This window comes from Macaca thibetana, chromosome 1 (assembly GCF_024542745.1).
Source record: "Macaca thibetana thibetana isolate TM-01 chromosome 1, ASM2454274v1, whole genome shotgun sequence".
NCBI classification, from domain to species: domain Eukaryota; kingdom Metazoa; phylum Chordata; class Mammalia; order Primates; family Cercopithecidae; genus Macaca; species Macaca thibetana.
In genome coordinates this window covers 44,691,067-44,704,908 of record NC_065578.1, presented here as the reverse complement: position 1 = coordinate 44,704,908, position 13,842 = coordinate 44,691,067, and the positions used below count along the sequence as shown (strand labels likewise).

The 13,842-nt window shown below is 44.5% G+C and overlaps 1 protein-coding gene across 3 annotated transcripts in view; it reads left to right on the top strand.

Annotated features, from left to right (window-relative positions):
• Window positions 1-13,842, top strand: part of TESK2 (testis associated actin remodelling kinase 2) — a 152,917-nt gene that overhangs the window by 384 nt on the left and 138,691 nt on the right. Inside the window, exon 1 of one of the 3 annotated variants that reach the window (XM_050798820.1) lies at window positions 620-744. The exons of the other annotated variants lie outside the window; for them this stretch is intronic. The gene's annotated coding sequence lies outside the window, so the exon portion shown is untranslated. Of the gene's footprint in view, window positions 1-619; window positions 745-13,842 lie in introns of those variants that run through there. 3 annotated transcript variants of the gene reach the window in all.

The window sequence follows — 13,842 nt, the reverse complement described above, 5'->3', positions numbered from 1 at the left end:
GCATCCTGCCCGGCCCGCGCGCGCGGCCGCTCCACCTCCTCTGCCCCGGAGCAGAGGCGCCTGCGCCCCTCCGCACACGACGGGACCCCTCGGCTTCCCAGAGGTCCCCCTCTCAGCGGCGGCGGACGTTCCCTTCTCGGCCGCTTTCCCCTTTCCTTCTCACTTCCCTCAGGCTCCCCGCCACGTCTGCTCCCCCTTAGAACCTGGGAACCCATTAGAAGTTACCTCGCTCGCGTTAGGGATCTTTCGTTTTCTCGGAAAACTCTTGTTTCAGAGACTTCCAGCTCCGCACTGAGCGCCTCCCTGCTCGCATACCCGCTCCGGCCTCAGAGTTCTGGGTTCCTTCACTTGACTTCCCTCCGACACACTCTTCCCTTGAAAACGATCACCTCTACCCGGGAAAACACTTCCCTCCCCTCAGACCCTACTGCCTTCCCCCTCTTCTTTCCTCCCTTGTCATCATCTCCCTTCCTTTCCCCTCTCTGCTTTTTACTCTTCACTATGAAGACTGGACTAAGCCAGTGTTCAGATTTCGCTACAAGTGCAACCCAGGTTTGTGTAATTTAAAAATCTTTAAATTGTATACCTCTGAGAAGAACTTGCTGAGGAATTTGGACTTTATGCTGCAGGCATGGAGAGCCGTTGAAGGTTTGGTAAGCAGGAGCTTGGTATGATTGCATTATCTCTGGTGAAAATATAGAGGAAGGATTGAAAGTGAAGACCGTGTGCAGGCGGAAAGGCCAGGTAGGCAGAAAACGAGTGTGCTCATCTAGGCGGGAGGGAATGGCACGAAATTCCAAGAGGTTTCAAAATAGAGTTGAGAGGAATAGTAGGAAGTTTCTGACATGGCTGATGGTGTGAATCGGTAGTGTTAATTGAAATAGGGAACATAGTCTCCGGTCATACCACCCTCAACGCGCCTGATCTCGTCTGAAATAGGGAGCATAAAGAAGCAATTTTGAGGGAAGGTAATGAATTTGGTTTTGAACAAGTTAACTTTCAGGATTTTTTTTTTTTTTTTTTCTGACGAAGTCTCGTTCTGTCACCCAGGCTGGACTGCAGTGGCGCGATCTCAGCCCACTACAACCTCCTCCTCCCAGGTTCACGCGATTCTCCTGCCTCAGACTACCGAGTAGCTGGGATTACAGGCATGCGCCACCACACCCGACTAATTTTTGTATTTTTAGCAGAGACGGGATTTCCCCACTTTGGCTAGGCTGGTCTCGAAAGTCTGACCTCAGGTGATCCGCCCACCTCGGCCTCCCACAGTGCTGGGATTACAGACGTGAGCCACTGCTCCCAGCCGAGTTTGAGGTGTTTTTATTTCACTGTGGGTAGCTGGAAATTTGGGTCTGAAAATTGGGAGAAAGCTTGGAGCTGGATACATAAATTTTGAGGGTCAAGAGAATATATGAGGGATATTTGTATGCCTTAGTATTTGGAATGGTAATACTGAAAGATGAGAAGAGCTGTGGACCAGAAGGAGCATCATTGTTTGAAAGGTAATAGACACTGAAAAAGAGAGATTAAAGGAATGGGACAAGAACTAGAACATAACAGCATTATAATAGGAGCCAAAGAAAGGATTTCAAGAAGGGAGGGGGATGACTATCAATGTCATGTGTTCCCGAGGTCCAGCTGAATGAGAATTAAGAAGCTTTTTTTTTTTCTTTGGTGGCAGGGTCTCACTCTGTCGCCCAGGCTGGAGTGCAGTGGTGCAATCTCGGATCCTCAGCCTTCTGAGTAGCTGGCATCACAGGCAGGAGCCACCACACCCAGATAATTTTTTGTATTTTTTTGTAGAGACGAGGTTTCTCTGTATTGCCCAGGCTGGTCTCGAACTCCTGAGTTCAAAGCTATCTGCCTTCCCTGGCCTCCCAAAGAGCTGGGGTTACAGGCATGAGCCATCATGCCTGGCCTGCCCTGAATTTAGCAATCAGGAGTCACTTGTTTCCTCTGAAATGCAGTTTTGATAGGGTGGGGATGGCAAAGAAGGCAGTAGTGAGATCATGTTGGATTGAGGAAGAAATTAGTAAAATTATTCTCCAGAGTTTGGCTGTGAAGAAGAGCTGCTTCTAGTGAAACTCATTTTTATTGAGAATATACTATATGCCAGGAACATAAAGATGCTTTATAGATCACAACAGCCTTGTGGTTAATATGTCAGTCAGTGTCCCTCTTTTACAGTTGAGAATACTGTGGATAAGGATTTGAGCAGGTATGTCAAGTTCTGAAACCTGTGTTATTTCCATTATGGCACATGTGTGTTTTTCTTTTCAGTACAGATGAAACAGTTCTGTAAGTGAGGGGAAAGTTTATCTAGGAAATATGTCAGTCAGGCATTTCGTCCTTTGACATGAAAAGGATAGAAGTGAAGACGGATAATGATGTGGTAGAAGAGAAGGAAAGTGAGGGAGTTTGACAGATGGCCTTATTGATGTGATCACTAATCTATGGAGAAGTCAGTTTGGAGACTGAAGACACTATGGTGAGTTTCTGACTTGAGTCAGAATCTTTATCTTCCTGGAGGCTGAGGTTGCGGGGAGTCGAGATTGTGCCACTGCACTCCAGTGGGCGGGGTGGGGAAGCAAAAGAAACTCAGGAGCTAAAAGATTGTTGACCACATTGAGGGTCCCACTACTCAGAAATAATATGGCTGGGCGCGGTGGCTCACGCCTATAATCCCAGCACTTTGGGAGGCCGAGACGGGCAGATCACAAGGTCAGGAGATTGAGACCATCCTGGCTAACCCGGTGAAACCCCGTCTCTACTAAAAAATACAAAAAACTAGCCGGGCGAGGTGGCAGGCGGCTGTAGTCCCAGCTACTCGGGAGGCTGAGGCAGGAGAATGGCGTAAACCTGGGAGGCGGAGCTTGCAGTGAGCTGAGATCCGGCCACTGCACTCCAGCCTGGACAACAGAGCGAGACTCCGTCTCAAAAAAAAAAAAAAAAAAAGAAATAATATATTTGTAATGGGCCCAGTAGCATGGATTTTACACTTTATTCAACAACTTAAGAATAGTAGGACAAAAAAGATGGTTGGATTGATTCAAAATTGAAACTTGCAGGACAGAAAGATAAAATGGGAAGCAACTTTACACTGCTATTGATAGTGTAGGAGATATGTTTGATTCCAAGGGACCAAGCTGGGAGTGATAAGGAGCAAAATCTGTAGGGAGGCTGGTGTACTTAGAGAATAAAAAGACAATCAGAAATGTGGTTGAAGACCAGATTTTGTAAGAAATCTATAATTGGACAGCTCAGAGTTCATTATTTCAAGGTAAAGACAAAAACTGGCTTAATTGTCTCAATGCTGTTGAAAGGGAACGGAGGAGGTCAGGCGCGGTGGCTCACACCTATAATCCCAGCACTTTGGGAGGCTGATGCAGGTGGATCACGAGGTCAGGAGATCGAGACCATCCTGGCTAACATGGTGAAACTCCATCTCTACTAAAAACATAAAAAATTAGCCGGGCCAGGCGCGGTGGCTCACGCCTGTAATCCCAGCACTTTGGGAGGCCAAGGTGGGCGGATCACGAGGTCAGGAGATCGAGACCATTCTGGCTAACACTGTGAAACCCCGTCTCTACTAAAAATACAAAAAATTAGCCGGGCGTGGTGGCAGGCGCCTGTAGTCCCAGCTACTCGGGAGACTGAGGCAGGAGAATGGTGTGAACCCAGGAGGTGGAGCTTGCGGTGAGCCGAGATCACACCACTGCACTCCAGCCTGGGCGACAGAGCGAGACTCTGTCCCCCAAAAAAAAAAAATTAGCCGGGTGCATTTGTGGGCACCTGTAGTCCCAGCTACTCGGGAGGCTGAGGCAGGAGAATGGTGTGAACCCAGGAGGCAGAGCTTGCAGTGAGCCGAGATAGTGCCACTGCAGTCCGGCCTGGGTGAAAGAGTGAGACTCCGTCTCAAAAAAAAAAAAAAAAAAAGGGAATGGAGGTGTAGGTTATTGAAGTAGTGGGAGATTAAGGGGCTGTGTTGAATATGTCATCTATATGAATGTCACAGTTGTCCAGCATGATAGCAGGAGATTGAGCAGAGGAGATAGTAAGTCCTGCAGGTGAGCCTGCTCACCCAGGAGGGACCCAGAGTTGGATTGGTGGTTCCTTGGCACTTGTTGAAAAGTAGTACCAAATGGTACAGATGTTTGTATATGAATTAATGGTGATATCCTCAGATACTTGATGCTCTGGATGTATGATGTGTTATTCTCTCTTACAGATAATATGTTTGGGATAGACCTTCAAACATAAAAATTCCTTTGTAAGCTTGACATATGATGGGCTTTGATTCTGTTTAAAATATATGTGCTGGCTGGGTGCAGTGGCTCACGCTTGTAATCCCACCACTTTGAGAGTCTGAGGTGGGTGGATCACCTGAGGTCGGGAGTTCAAGACCACCCTGACCAACATGGAGAAATTCCGTCTCTACTAAAAAGTAAAAATAAAAAGATTAGCCGGGCATGGTGGCACATGTGTGTAATCCTAGCTACTTGGGAGGCTGAGGCGGGAGAATTGCTTGAACCTGGGAGGCGGAGGTTGTGGTTAGCCGAGATCGTGCCACTGCACTCCAGCCTGGGCAACAAGAGCGAAACTCCGTCTCAAAAAAAAAAAAAAAAGTATATATATATGTGTGCTGGGAGGCTAGGGACTCTCTACCTCAGGATCCTCAGTAACATTTTTTTTTATGGTTTTAGTTAATTGTGTGTGTGTGTATGTGTGTTTTTTTTTTTAATGGAGTCTTGCTCTGTCGCCCAGGCTGGAGTGCAGTGGTGAGATCTCGGGCTAATTTTTGTATTTTTTGTAGAGACGGGGTTTCACCATGTTGGCCAGGCTGGTCTCAAACAGTTTTAGTTAATTGTAAAAATAAAATTGCACATTTACATGTGCTTATCCCGAACTTATTTTGAGGAGAAAACTGACTTGCTTTTATGCTTTCTTCCCTGTATAAAAGTATTTACAGATATATTCTTAGTGTCATACATTTCATTTTGTTTTGCAAAAAGAATGTAGTGTTGGAATTTGAAACCTATGATAAGGACATTTATGGGAATTTCATCTCCTTCTAGTAGATGAAGCCCAATTATTACATTGTATTGTGTGGGTGATGGTGAATGTTTTGACCCAACAATGGCTATTATACTATTTACCAAGTCATCATATGGAGATGACTTCAGTGTAGTCTCACTAGTGTTATTTTCCCTGAACAATCAGAGGCAGTGGCTGTTTCAGAGAAAAGCCTGCTTGTAATAAGTTTTATGTCTTCCATTCCTGAAAATTTCCAAAAGGCAGTGTGATAAAAGGAAAAGAACATTAGGAAAATCTTAGTCGTATTCAACTCTGTTGTTATTAACTATATGATGGTTAATACAAAGGCAAATTACTTATTTTTTGTGGGCTTTAGTTTCTTTTTTAAAGACACATTTAATCTTTGAATAGACAATACATTCAACTGATTATTAAATGTAAACATTTTTTAATATATAAATTTAGGGCTGGGTGCTGTGGCTCATGCCTGTAATCCTAGCACTTTGGGAGGCTGAGGCAGGTGGATTACTTGAGGTCAGGAGTTTGAGACCAGCCTGGCCAAAATAGTGAAACACCCTCTACTAAAAATATGAAACATTAGCTGGGTGAGGTGGCATGCGCCTGCTATCTCAGCTACTTGGGAGGCTGAGACAGGAGAATCGCTTGTACCCGGGAGGTGGAGGTTGCAGTGAGCCAGTATCACGCCACTGTACTGCAGTCTAGGCGACAGAGTGAGACTCTGTCTCAAAAAATATATAAAAAAATAAATAAAATAAACAAATTTATATAACAGTGAAAAGTCGGTCGGGCGCGGTGGCTCATGCCTGTAATCCCAGCACTTTGGGAGGCCGAGTCGGGCGGATCACGAGGTCCAGAGATCTAGACCATTCTGGCTAACACGGTCAAACCCTTCTGTACCAAAAATACAAAAAATTACTGGGTCGTGGTGGCGCATGCCTGTAGTCCCAGCTACTCAGGAAGCAGAGGCGTGAACCTGGGAGGCGGAGCTTACAGTGAGCCGAGATCGCGCCACAGCACTCCAGCCTGGGCAACAGAGAGACTTCGTCTCAAAAAACAAAAAACAGTGAAAAGTTTTCCTCCCATCCCTGTTCCTTATTAACCTGGTTCCATGCCCTCTCCCAAACATTTTGAATAGTCTCTTTATATTCTTTTAGATTTTCTTTTTTCTTTTTCTTTTCTTTTTTTTTTTTTTTTTTGAGACGGAGTCTCACTCTGTCGCCCAGGCTGGTGTGCAGTGGCTCAATCTCGGCTCCTGCAACTTCCACCTCCCGGGTTCAAGCTATTCTCCAGCCTCAGCCTCCTGAATAGCTGGGATTACAGGCACCTGCCACTACGCCTTGCTAATGTTTGTATTTTTAGTACAGACAGGGTTTCACCATGTTGGTCAGGCTGGTCTCAAACTCCTGACCTCAGGTGATCCACCCGGCTCGGCCTCCCAAAGTGCTGAAATTACAGGCTTGAGCCACCGCGCCGGCTCCGGCTAATTTTTTTTATTTTTAGTAGACACGTGGTTTCACTGTGTTGGCCAGGCTAGACTTGAACCCCTGACCTCAAGTGATCTGCCCACCTCAGCCTCCCGAAGTGCTAGGATTATAGGCATGAGCCATCGTGCCCAGCCTCTTTTAGACTTTCTTTAGGCAAATGCTTACAAATAAGAATATACGGCTGGGTGTCGTGGCTGATGCCTGTAACTCCAGCACTTTGGGCGGTGGAGGCTGGTGGGTCACCTGAGGTCAGGAGTTTGAGACCAGCGTGGCCAACACCGTGAAACCCCGTCTCTACTAAATTTAAAAATTAGCTAGGTGTGGTGGCAGGTGCCTGTAGTCTTAGTTACTCGGGAGGCCGAGGTAGGACAATCACTTGAACCTGGGAGGTGGAGGTTGCAGTGAGCTGAGATTGCCCGCCACTGTACTCCAGCTTAGGCGACAAGAGGGAGACTCCATCTCCAAAAAAAAAAAAAAAAAAGTACCGTTGGCCCTTGAACAAAACAGGGGTTGGGAAGCCAACCCCTGTGCAGTAGAAAATCCAGGTATAATTTTTTTTTTTTTTTTTTTTTTTTTTGAGACAATCTCTTGCTGTTGTGCAGGCTGGAGTGCAGTGGCAGGATCATGGCTCTCTGCAGACTCAACTTCATAGACTCAAGTGATCCTCCCCTTTTAGCCTCCTGAATGAGTAGCTGGGACCACAGGTGCATGCCACCATGCCTGGCTAATTTTTTTTTTTTGTAGAGACAGGGCCTCCCTATGTTGCCTAGGCTGGTCTCAAACTCCTGGGCATCAACAATCGTCCCATTTCAATGCCTCCCAAAGTGCTGGAATTACTGGCATGAGCCACTGTGCCTTGGCCCCAAGTATAATTTTTGACCCCCCTCCGCCGCCCCCTCCTGGCAAAACTTAACTACTGCTGTTGTTGTTGGTATTGCATAGCCTGGCTTCTTTAATTTCCTTTTTTTTTTTTTTTTTTTTTTGAAATGGAGTTTTGTTCTTGCCCAAACTGGAGAGCAATGATCTGATCTCAGCTCACTGCAACCTCCACCTCCTGGGTTCAAGCAATTCTCCTGCCTCAGATTCCCGAGTAGCTGGGATTACAGGGGCCCGCCACCACACCCAGTTAATTTTTGTATTTTTTTTTTTTTTGAGACGGAGTCTCGCTCTGTCGCCCAGGTTGGAGTGCAGTGGCCAGATCTCAGCTCACTGCAAGCTCTGCCTCCCGGGTTTACGCCATTCTCCTGCCTCAGCCTCCCGAGTAGCTGGGACTACAGGCACCCGCCACCGCGCCCGGCTAGTTTTTTTTTTTTTTTTTTTTTTGTATTTTTTTTTTAGTAGAGAGGGGGTTTCACTGTGTTAGCCAGGATGGTCTCGATCTCCTGGCCTCCCAAAGTACTCGGATTAACAGGCTTGAGCCACCGCGCCTGGCCAATTTTTGTATTTTTAGTAGAGACAGGGTTTCACCATGTTGGCCAGGCTGGTTTCAAACTCCTGACTTCAGGTGATCCACCCTCCTCGGCCTCCCAGCGTGCCTGGATTACAGGCCGGAGCAACCATGCCTGGCCCCAGGTATAATTTTTGACCTCCCCCAAAACTTAACCGCTGCTGCTGTTTGGCATTGCATAGTCTGGCTTCATGAATTTCCTTTTTTTTTTTTTTTTTTTAAGTGGCTGACCACTACTGCTGCAGATCTCAATCTGTGGTATACATCACGCAATTCAAAAATTTTTTTATTTATTTTTTTGAGGCAGGGGCTGTTGCCCAGGCTGGAGTGCAGTGGTCTGATCATAGCTTACTATGGCCTCTTCCTCCCAGGCTCAAGCCATCCTCCCATCTCAGTAGCTGGGACTACAGGTGTGTGTCACCACTCCAGGATAATTTTTTATTTTTTTGTAGAGGCATGGTCTCACTATGTTACCATGGCTGGTCTCAAACTCCTGGGCTCAAGCGATCCTCCTACCTCACCCTCCCAAAGTGCTGAGATTACAAGTGTGAGCCACCATGCCTGGCCAACTTTTTCTTGTAATGTCATGACTTTTCTGTGTCTTGAGAGCACTTCCAGCATTAGCGACACTTGGTATGGATCTCATGGTGTTATTCAGGGTTTACAGTATTACACTAAGCATGATGAAAAATACACACGAACCTTGAGAGATCACTTTTTACTGTGACACTTTTTACTGGAGGAAGGAACTGCTCATGTGGAGGTGATTAGCATCACACAGCATTTTAAGGGATACTCACAACACTTGCTCAGTGAAACAGCAACAGAAGGTGGCTCCAGAATTATTACAGAAGTACAGTATGTACTACAGTTAATTTTATGTAGTTATGATTTAATACTGTATCTTTCTGTGTGTTTATTGTTGACTATGAATGGTACCATGTATGGTTTGTATTTGTGTGCATAAGTTTTTATAAATTTTAACTTTTTATAATAGATTTGTGTATATCTTATAGTAAATTATAAAATAGATTAGTATCTACATATATTTTCTGCATTCATGGCATACCTAACGTTTTCTTAATTTTTTTTTTTTTTTTGAGATGGAGTCTCGCTCTGTCACCCAGGCTGGAGTGCAGTGGTGTGGTCTCGGCTCACTGCAACCTCTGCCTCCCGGGTTCAAGCAATTCTCCTGCCTCAGCTTCCTGAGTAGCTGGATTACAGGTGCCTGCCATCATGCCCGGCTACTTTTTTCGTATTTTTAGTAGAGATGGGGTTTCACCATATTGGCCAGGCTGGTCTCAAACTCCTGACCTTGTAATCTGCCCACCTCGGCCTCCCAAAGTGCTGGGATTACAGGCGTGAGCCACCACGTCCGGCCCTCAGTTTTTTTTTTTTTTTGGTAGCTTTTGGATACTGAGTAAAAAATATAGAAGAGCCTGACTGGGTGTGGTGACTCACGCCTATAGTCCCAGCACTTTGGGAGGCCGAGGTGGGTGGATCACATGAGGTCAGGAGTTCGAGACCAGCCTGAACAACATGGTGAAATCGCATCTCTACTAAAAATACAAAAATTAGCGGGGTGTGGTGGCATGTGCGTGTAGTTCCAGCTACCTGGGAGGCTGAGACAGGAGAATTGCTTGAACCTGGGAGGCAGAGGTTGCAGTGAGCCAGTCTCGCCACTGCACTCTGCCCTGGGCAACAGAGTGAGACTCCATCTCAAAAAATAAATAAATAAATAAAAATTAAAAAAAGAAGGGCCTTCTGCATTTCAGTCCTTTATTTTTTATTCTATCCAATGGGAACAAGAAAACAATTATTGTGAAGGTCAAAGTGCTCCGTGAACTGTAAACTGTAAATCATTATACAGATTAAATATGGTGTTGTTATTCATTTGTCTTTGGAACAAGTATGGAGGCTACTCTCTCTTCCTCTGAATTAAATAAAATAGAATCATATAATTGTTTTTGGACCGGCGTGGTGGTGCATACCTGTAATCCCAGCTGCTTGGGAGGGTAAGGCAGGAGAATTGCTTGAACACAGGAGGCGGAGGTTGCAGTGAGTTTAGATTGAGCCACTGCACTCCAACCTGGGCAGCAAGAGCAAAAACTCCGTCTCCAAAAAAAAAAAAAAAATTTTTTTTTCTTTCTGCAGTATAGAAAACTAGGATGGTATTGATCTGTGGTCAGTGTTTTCCTTGGACAATTGCACGGAATCTTCTTCACAATGACTTCCACAATGATTTCACTATGGAAATCATAAAGTTTTTTTTTATTCTTTATTCTCCTTATTCTTTGTATTAGGTATAACTAGAATCTGACTGAATGTTCTCAACATTTGTTTCACTTTCACATTGCATAGTATTTACTTTGGGTTTTGTATTGCAACTATTTGGTAGGAATTTGTATTTTGGAAGGATGTTAAAAATTTTTTGGTGATTATAAAAGTAATGCATATTCATTAAGGAAAAATTGGAAAATAGAGAAGATTTTAAAGAATATATACATTATTCATAATTTGCCCACGATTCATAAAGTTAAAAACAGGCTGGGTATGGTTGCTCACCTCTGTAATCTCAGCACTTTGGGAGGCTGAGACAGGCGGATTATGTGAGGTCAGGAGTTTGAGACCAGCCTGGCCAACATGGTGAAACCCTGTCTCTACTAAAAATACAACAATTAGCTGGGCATGGTGGTGTGCACCTGTAATCCTAGCTACTCAGGAGGCTGAGGCTGGAGAATCGCTTGAACCCAGGAGGCAGAGGTTGCAGTGAGCTGAGATCATGCCACTGCTCTCCAGCCTGAGCAGGCCATGGAGCAAGACTCTGTCTCAAAAAAAAAAAAAAAAAGTTAACAACTATTGTTAACGTTTTGGACTGTATCGTCTCAGAATTATTTGTCTGTGTATGTCTATATTGTCATCACCACCTCTCCAGGATTTGGCATAGTGCCTGGCCAGTAAGAATGCTAAATAAATATATGTTGGCTGAGTGGATGAAAGAATGAGTATGTTTTTTACATTGAAAATGTGGAATCTCGATGTCCTATTTATTTTATTTTTTCTCCACTGTACATTTTGACTCAGTATTGTTAGTATTACACTTTGTATTGCCATAGTTTGAAGGTAAGTTTGAGTCCAAACCCTTATGAAGCTCATAGTCCAGTGAAAGAGATGATAAGCAACAATTAAAATACTATATGATGACTGTAATAACTAAGACTTGTGCCAGGTGATATCAAAGCACAGAAAACGAGATTGAGGGGTCAGAGAACACCTCCTACATGAGATGATTACTGAGAGAGTCATGTGGAAGGATCTGGGAAGAACACACCAGGGAGAAAGAATATTACATGCATAGATATTGAAGTGTGAGCAGGGCTCTACAAATATAGCAGTTCTCTATGTTTGGAGTAGATCGTGGCTGTGGATAGAGGAATGGAGATAGATGTGGTGATGTGGGTAGGGGTCAAATGAGGCAGAACTTTTGTATGACACATGAATGATTCTCAGAAGTTTACTTAGCCTGCGAAACAGATTGGAAAAGGTGTGAGAGTGGAGCTAGGAAGACCAAAAAGACATTAATTGAGTGCCAAGTAAGTAGTATAGTCAGATTAGTACAAGAGCTAGAATGACATGAACATCATATAAGCTGAGGCAGGAAGTCAACACTACATCAGAAAGCTACGTTAAGTGTGGGGAATAATAATTAGGCTAATTATAGTGGAGCAGAATCTATGAATGCCAGGCTAAAGAATTTTATAAGCAACAGATACCATTGAAGATTTTTAACTGTCACCTGTATTGTGTGAACAGTTATAGGTTGCAATATGCTTCCTTCTGGCTAGTCTGAAATGCGGTTGAAATCTTTCTTTTTTTTTTTTTGAGACGGAGTCTTGCTCAGCTGCCCAGGCTGGAGTACAGTGGTGTGATCTCAGCTCACTGCAACCACCGTCTCCCAGGTTCAAGCGATTTTCTCGTCTCAGCCTCCCGAGTAGCTGGAATTACAGGCACCCGCCATCATGCCCGGTTAATTAATTAATTAATTAATTAATTAATTTTTTTTTTTGAGACAGTGTCTGGCTCTGTTGCCCAGGCTGGAGTGCAGTGGCCGGATCTCAGCTCACTGCAAGCCCCGCCTCCCGGGTTCACGCCATTCTCCTGCCTCAGCCTCCCGAGTAGCTGGGAGTACAGGCGCCCGCCACCTCGCCCGGCTAATTTTTTTTTTTTTGTATTTTAGTAGAGACGGGGTTTCACCGTGTTAGCCAGGATGGTCTCGATCTCCTGAACTCGTGATTCGCCCGTCTCGGCCTCCCAAAGTGCTGGGATTACAGGCTTGAGCCACCGCGCCCGGCCATGCCCGGTTAATTTTTATATTTTAGTAGAGAGAGGGTTTCACCATGTTGGCCAGGCTGGTCTTGAATTCCTGACCTCAGGTGATCCACCTGCCTCGGCCTCCCAAAGTGTTAGGAGTACAGGCATGTGCCCCTGTGTCCAGCCGAATCTTTCATACCTGTGAAATAGTAGAAATATTATTAAAGAAAATTATATCTTAAAAGGAGTAGAATTTTGGACTGAAAAATGACTGAAAAAGATATATATCATGCAGGAAAAAGGCATCAAGTTAAAAAATATATATATGAAAGACTTATGAAAATTGGCATTAGGTGGAAATACCTTTTATAATAAAAATTTGTGCTTGTTTCCTTTGGATTTTTTTTTTTTTTTTTTTTTTTTGAGACAGGGTTTTGCTCTGTCACCTAAGCTGGAGTACAATGGCATGATCACAGTTCACTACTGCAGTTTCAATCTCCCAGGATCAATCAGTCCTCCCATCTCAGCCTCCCACATAGCTGGGATGACAGGTGCATGCCACTACACCTGGCTGATTTTATTTTTTGTAAAGATGAGGTCTCACTATGTTGCCCAGGCTGCTTTGGATTCTTTTTTTTTTTTTTTTTTTTTTTGAGACAGCCTCGCTCTGTCGCCCAGGCTGGAGGAGGGCAGTGGCGTGCTCTCTTCTCACTGCAACCTCCGCCTCCTGGGTTTAAGCTATTCTCCTGCCTAGTTCAAGCTGTTCTCCTATCCTCAGCATCTGGGATTACAGGCATGTGCCACCACACCTGGCAAATTTTTGTATTTTTAGTAGAGACAGGGTTTCACCATGTTGGCCAGGCTGGTCTCAAACCCCTGACCTCGTGATCTGCCCGCCTTGGCCTCCCAAAGTGCTGGGATTACAAGTGTGAGTCACTGCGCCTGGCCTTGCTTTGGATTCTTAAGACTGGATAACTCTCCTAGCATGGTAAAGTTCTGGCCTTGTTGAGACCTCACAACTAGTTTAGGAAAATCTCATTGAAAGCCCTTTTAAAACTCCTTAACTACATTACAAAGTACATTCTTAACTGAAACTGAAATTTACTTTCCTGAACTTTTATCAGGAAAAAACATTAAAGCAAGCAAACCTCTATCAGAAAGTGAAAGAAATTCCATCTATTATATATCAGTTAATATGAATTCAGTTTAATGACTATATCTTTTGTATTTGATTTTTTAATTTATTATTTTTTTCTTTTTTGAGACAGAATCTCACTGTCGCCCAGGCTGGAGTGCAGTGACGCGATCTCAGCTCACCACAACTTCTGCCTCCTGTGTTTAAGCAATTCTCCTGCCTCACTTAGACTCCTTGGTAGCTGGAATTATAGGCATGTGCCACCACGCCTGGCTAATTTTTGTATTTATTTATTTATTTTTTTGGTAGAGACACGGTTTCACCACGTTGGCCAGACTAGTCTCGAACTCCTAACCTCAGGTGATACACCCACTTTAGCCTCCCAAAGTGCTGGGATTACAAGTGTGAGC